Source organism: Manis pentadactyla, chromosome 2 (genome assembly GCF_030020395.1).
Source record: "Manis pentadactyla isolate mManPen7 chromosome 2, mManPen7.hap1, whole genome shotgun sequence".
NCBI classification, from domain to species: domain Eukaryota; kingdom Metazoa; phylum Chordata; class Mammalia; order Pholidota; family Manidae; genus Manis; species Manis pentadactyla.
The window spans coordinates 222,341,722-222,348,779 of NC_080020.1; the positions used below are offsets into that span (position 1 = coordinate 222,341,722).

Here is a 7,058-nt window from a genome sequence, read left to right on the forward strand (position 1 = left end):
CTGAAATGTGTTTATGCAGGTGAATTGGGAGGCAGGGGACCTGGGAAGAGGATGGTTGCTGAGTGCCTGTTCTGTGCCAGGCACTGTGCTTCATCCTTCACATTCCTGTTTCCTTTTTCGCTAGGAGGTCAGTGTTATTATCATTCCCATTTTAAAATGAGCAAGCAGGCTGTGAGGCTGAGCCACCTGCAGAGACCCCGAGGCAGTGGCAGTGCTCATGCTCAAAGCCAAGCCTGCAGACAAGAAAGCTGTTGCTTTTCTCAGCAGCATGTTGCCCCTCGAGTGGAGGTAAATGTCCGACCTGGCAGCTCCTGGTGCCTGGAAGTAAAGCACCTATAGATGCCACCTCCATGCAGGAAATATGCGACGATGCAAGACATGTAATAAACGTTTGTATGTGTGAACATCTCAACACTCTTTTTTGTTCTTTTTTTCCCTCCTGTTTTTAAAGCTACATAATAGAGAAAGCCCCTTACTTTGTCCCCGCAGTCCTTGCCAGAGTTCTCCAAGCAAGCTGATAAACTCCTAAAGGTCCCAGGCCAGGAGATATTTCCCTGCTTTGTTCTACTCAAGACTTGGCTCTGGAGAGCAGAAGCATCAGAACATCACCCGGGCCCAGACAGCTTAAAGACAGCCTCTGTGAAATCCAGGACACACGGTAGTCCCAGGTGCTGAGGCTCATGTGCGGTGAACATGAGGAGGGGACATTTAAGTCCTATTTAGCACTTGGTTCCTCTGGCTGGCATGCAGCAGGAAACTGGATGAGGCACAGTGAGCTGATTAATGATGTGAGGGAGAGTGAGCTAAGGAGGGGAGTTCTATAAATGTTTCTTTTAGGAGAGCCACAGCAGGCACTGGGAAAGAAAGGTGTGTATTGTAAGCGGGTGGCAGGCAGTGTTTGGCTAATTAGGGTTTGGTTAATGCTGGTGAGTGTCGAACATTCCTGCTAATGGCTGTTACTAATGGGAGAAATGGGATCATTTGTTAACTTTACTTAGGAAAGTAGGTGTTGAAGGGAGGGTGGAGAAAAAATGGTGAGCATGGACCACAGCGGCTGAGCCAAAGGAAGAGTGGAAAAACCACTTCATGATTTTCTTAAGAGAAGCAAGACCCCAATTTCACACTGGCACCAAGCTCCCTCACCTTTGTAAGAGGGTGGTTAGCAACTTCAACTTAGCCTGCCCAACTTTCAAGCCCTTTGGCCACCTTCTAACTGACCGTTTCTCCCTGTTCAACATGCTTTTTAAATGGAAGTCATCTTGGAGGCACGTGTTAAGATCTTATAGTGAATTGTGTTATGTGCTTTTACTCGCATGATTTCATTCAACAAAATTGTGACATGTACATATGCATTTAAGTCCTATTTTTCAGATGAAGAGATTGAAGCTCAAAGTCTTAATCCACACAATTAGCTGGCATTTTTGTTTTTCAAGGCCCTATATTACAGAGCATCTTTACCTGTAAGATCCCTCGGGATAATTTTTTAAATTTCCTTTCTAAAGTGCAAGTGTTCAACATTTTTAAAATTCTTTCCCAATCCATCTAACACATTCCATCCCAGTATCCCATAGAAAGACTCTCTTGGTCCCCTGAATCCATGGTAACCTGAGTCATGTTTGATAATCAAAAGAGACTGACTCAAGAAATACAAATTTCAAAAAATCACTTATTCTTCACTGGTGAATTCTGAATGGCATACTCTCCTCTCTGGATAACCTTCCCAGAACTTGTACTTTGCAGTCTTGACTTAAATGCTGACATAACCACCATGTGGGCAGAGCCTGGTATATGCATATTGGCTCCCAGTCAATATTCTGAACAGGAATTTCCACTTAGCAGCTTTTGACCTGAGTACTCTGCACATGCACCATGAGCCTTGCTGAGAGAAGCTGCTCCTTAACCACTCTCTGAGACTGACAGTCACAGTCAGGGCTTAGATTTAGAAACTGTGAAGACCTGTCTGATCCAATTCCTCAGACTATTCAACCAAATGTGTAAGATTCCAGACTGACCAGCTGTTAAGCTGTATGAAGAACCGGACATGGGAGCAGCTCCCTGAAAACGAAGTGCAATTAAACAAATAAAACCATTTTTGTAAGCTTCAGCAGCAGGTAGGATGGGGCTAGAATCTTAATCCTCCAATTGTCAATTTTGTGACTTTGGACAAGTTGTTTTACTTTGGTTGGCAGTTAAAAAGCAGTAAGTAGTATGAAATATATAAAGTGTCTAGTATACACTCAATAACATTAGTTCTCATTGTCCATCTTTTTCTCATTCATAAAGAGTTCAAACCATCCATATGGCAATAGCATCCCAACAGGGAAAAGGCAGTTACTGCAAGCCTTTGAAGGCCTGGGTTCCAGAACTTACACTATGTTACTTCCCCAGCATTATGACAGACAAAGCAAGTTATAGGCAGGGCTGAATTCAAGTAGTGAGAAACAGACTTCACCCCCTGATGGCAACCGCTGCACGTATTGTGCATGACTCAGCCACAGAACCAGATACTCTGGGCCATGCACATTATATGTATTACCCATGTATTCTCCCTAAAACACCCCCAACCTAGGTATCATACACCTATTACAGAATGAAAAACAAGGCTCACACACATTATGGACTATCTGAGGTTAACCAAGTGGTTCCTAGCAGGGCTGGCTTTAAAACTCAGGTATGACTCCAAACCAACACTGATACCTCAGATACATATTTTGAAGGCCAATCATGAGAGGTGCCTCCTTTTCCACAGGAAGGAACTAAGAAGGTTATATCATTTTATTCTCACATTTATTATTTACTATTTAGGACTAATCCCAAGAAAATATCTTGAGTGTATAAACTCTCTATTTAGGTGACAAGGTGCTCTTAGGTTTGTTCCGCATCTGCCTCAACAATCACAGACCTCAGAGGCTACACGGAAATGTCCACCACTTTTCACAAAATACCCGAGCACATGAATCTAAGGAACTTAATAACAGGCTCACACACCTCTTCATATATTATCTTTCCCAACCCATCCTCTGAGAAAACTAGGAAATTTCTTTATATTAAGTGCCCAGAGCAGCTCCGGTTAGCACATATTCCCTGAGATAGATGATGGTGGCCACCAATTTACAAACCTAGGTTTTATTCATTTAGCTTTCCATTTTGAAAGATCTCCAATGCCAAGCTAGTTAAATGAGTATTGTAGGCAAAATTCTAAGATGACTCCATAAAAGATCCTCATCCTTGAATAATTCCCTCCCCTACGAATACAATGGGACATCACTCCCATGATTATGTTACTGTACATGGCAAAAGGGACTTTGTAGCTATAATTAAGGTTACTCATCAACTGACTGAAAAGGAGTTTATTCAAGTGGACATAACCTAATCACATGGGCTCTTTAAAAACAAAGAGTTTCTCTATTTGGGAAGAGAAAAGAAAAGCAGCAAGATTCAAAGCATGAGAGGAATTCAATACAAGGGAAGTTCTCCTAATGAGATGGAGGGGAATAGGATAAGGATCTGAGAATGGCTGAGAACCTAAGAGTAGTAACTGGCCAATATCAAGTAATTGGACCTCAGCTTACTATCACAAGAAACTGTTTTCTACTGAGAACAGGAACAGGCTTGGAAGCAGATCCCTCCCCAGAGCTTCCAGGTAAGAGCCCACCAGCTTATACCTTGGCTTCAGCCTTAGGAGAACCCGAGCAGAGAATCCAGGTAAGCCCACCTAGATTTCTGGCCTGCAGAACTGTAAGATAATAAGCAGATATCATTTGAAGTTGCTAAATAAGTGGTTATTTATTATGCAGCAGTAGAAAATGAATCCAAGTGGCAGATGCAGGCAACAGAAAAACCTGAGCATTACTCCTTCTCCACAGCGCACTCTGTCATCTCAGAAAAGGTGCAGCTGTGTTGACTATTATTCCCCCAAACTACCTACCATGTAACATGGACAGTGTCCATGGTTCATATATTAAATATTCTAAAATAGCCTTGATTTGAAATATTTCATTAGACCACATATTCTCATTTTCAATGAGTTACCTTATCTAGTTGGTAAGGATTGGTCATAGAATCACAGCAATGCTCTTTGTAAAATTCTATGTTCATAATTCACAAAAACAAAATGATAATTAATACCCATTATTGTTAGGCATCTTATTATACAACCAGTAATCCCTATAGTTTCCCTGACAGGTAGATATAATTCCTATCTTGAGGGCAACAACACTGAAATCTGAATGGACTACAGGTCCAAAGACACTGAGTAGGACTGGAACCCTGGTCAATCTTACTCCCAAGTTCAAAGAACTCCAAAGTTCAAAACTCTACTTAAGGGTGGTACATAGGTCTGTAAAATGGGCTGTGAAGAAAGTAGATTAGTAATTACTGAGTGCCAGCCAGGACATGGGCAGATAGGGAGGTAATATCCAAAAGGTACTAGGTACTAGGTTTATGTTGCAGATGATGAAACATTCCAAAATTGACTGTGGTGATAGTTGCATAACTCTGTAAATATATTAAAAACCACTGAATCATACAATTTAAATGGATGAATTGCATGGTATGTTAATTATATCTCAAAGAGCCACTTTCTAAAGAAGACAGTGAGAAAGGTTTTGTAGGGGCAGCTGAAGTTATAAGGCTAGGGAAACAGGTAAGGAATGGATGTGACGCTAAGTCATGGAAAGCCTTGTATATCAGCCTATTCTGACCAGAATCTGTTCCTTCAAAAATAATGGTTCCCGTAAAGGGTTTTAAATAAGGGAGTGAAGATCCTCTTAGTTTTAGAAAGATGCCTGTAGTGGCTGTATAAGGATAGGTTTGAGAAGAACACAGTGCTGTAGACTAGGCCCGGTGAAGAGACTCTTGCTTAGCTCGTTCTAAAGATGAAGACGACCTAAGGCAAATGGAGAGGAAGGAGGCTTTGCGAAACAACGCTGAGAGAAAAGCGATGCACCTTGAAAAGAACCTGAAATAAGGGAGAGGTAGGAGTGAGAGAAGACTGGGGGTTCTAGCTTGAGAGTCCAGCTTTTTAAGGATGCTACTGCCCAGCCCCTCTGTAGAGTCTGGGGAACTGGACCCAAGGTAGTTGTGGGGAATGCAGGGGGCAGTTAGGTATCTAGAAATTCTATTTAGACCCTGGGCTCAGCCCTCCACCCCAACACAAATGATACTGATATGTGGGTCCTATACCCAGAGAGTCTGATTAAACCTGCCTTTGAGTATGGTCTGGGCAGTGGGATTTTTAAGAGCTCCTATGTCATTCTTGCACGCAGCCAAGGATGTGAACCTCCAGCTTGCACAGTTCTTTTCCAGTTGAGGCAGTCAGAAAAGTCAGAGTCACAGCTGTTGCTCATGAACTGCGTGAAGCCCGGCCATGCAGACTTGCTCCTGCTGAACAGAGGTGAGCCTCCATCATGAGCACCTGCAGTGTAATGGACCCGTCCCAGAGACAGTTTCACTGATGATGGGCTTCACTACAACTCATGAGATTTAAGATGAGGAAGAGACTATTTGAAACGGTTCCCATGGAATCAGTGGGCTAGCTAGCTCTCTCCTGTGAGTAGGAAGCATTCCCATTTGCTCTGGTTCACTGATCATCAATGTGTGGTCCTCAGGCCAGTATTATCAACTTCATCTGGGAAATCATTAGAAATTCAGATTTCTGGGCTCTAACCCTAACGTAATGATCAGAGACACTGGGATTGAGGCCAACAATCTGTGAGTATTTTTTTTAATTAATAAATTTCTTTTAAATTTTTGAAATAATTCTAGATGAACAGGCAATTATAAGAATACAGAACAAACCCATCACCCTTTGCCCAATTTATCTCAATGGCAATGTCTTGTAAAACTACAGTACAATATCACAGCCAGGATACTGACACTGATAAAACCAAATTAAAAACACAGATTATTTCCCCCACCAGAAGGATCTCTTGTGTTGCCTTCTTATAGTCACATCTACTTCCCTCTTGCCTCAGCCCTCCTTAGTCCCTAGCCACCACTGACTCAATTTCTATAATTTTGTCACCCAACAGTGTTATATAAATGGAATAATATAGCATATATTTCTGGGGAATTGGCTTTTTCACTCAATGTAATTCTCTGTAGAGTCATCCAGGGAAATATGTGACTCAGTAGTTTGTTTCCTTGTATTGCTGAGTAGTGTCCCACTGTATGGATGTGTCAACTTGTTTGACAATTCACTTCCTGCAATCTTGTTTTAATAAGCTATCCAGGTACTTCTGTTGCATGCTTTGAGAATCACTGATCTTTAGAAAAAGAATTTAAAATGATAGGAAAGAAATACAGCACTTTTCCAGTCCCACCTCCCACTCACTGACTCATGAGCCTTTTCAAAGACATGAGTAAATGACTTTTCATCTTCACCACTGCTGCTAACACAGTACTCTGTATCTTGCTTACCACTCCTATGCATTTTTTTTAAGGACTGATATACTCACTCAGCAAATATTTATTGTGGTACTTCCTAATATTCTAGGCACTAGGAATACAGCAGTGGAAGAGGTTTATAGGTCCTTGCTCATGAACAGCTTTCATGACAGCAAGACCAGAGGAGGCAAAAAACAAGTAAAGTTAGGTCAAAATAAATGCCAACTGCTTAAAGCCAAATCAAGCAGAATTCACCCTGATGAATGGAGGTGAGACTCCATCATGGAGTCTTGGGGTCTGATGGGCCCATCCAACTACACGTTTTAATGTACTAGTCATCGTGGAAAGATTTTGTACTGAGCAACTTATACTTTAGTTAAAGAAAGGAGATACTTGAAAATATTACTTATAATAGCAAAAACTCAGATACCCCAAATATTCACTAGAAGGGAAATAGATATACAAATTATAGTATGCCCCCTCTAGAGCATGATGGAGAGTCATTATGATTATTCAAACCAAGTAACAGCATAGAAAACACACGTTTAAAATTATACAGGAAAAATCAAGATACTGAATTATATATACTATATAATTCCAACAATACTGTACAAAAGAGAAAAGGTTAAACTTTAGACAAGTGAATGAAAAATTTTGCAAGACTATAATTC

At 41.2% G+C, this 7,058-nt stretch overlaps 1 long non-coding RNA gene across 1 annotated transcript in view; it reads right to left on the minus strand.

Annotated features, from left to right (window-relative positions):
• LOC118910551 (uncharacterized) overlaps positions 1-7,058 on the minus strand; it is a 47,655-nt gene that overhangs the window by 12,504 nt on the left and 28,093 nt on the right. The window lies entirely within an intron of this gene.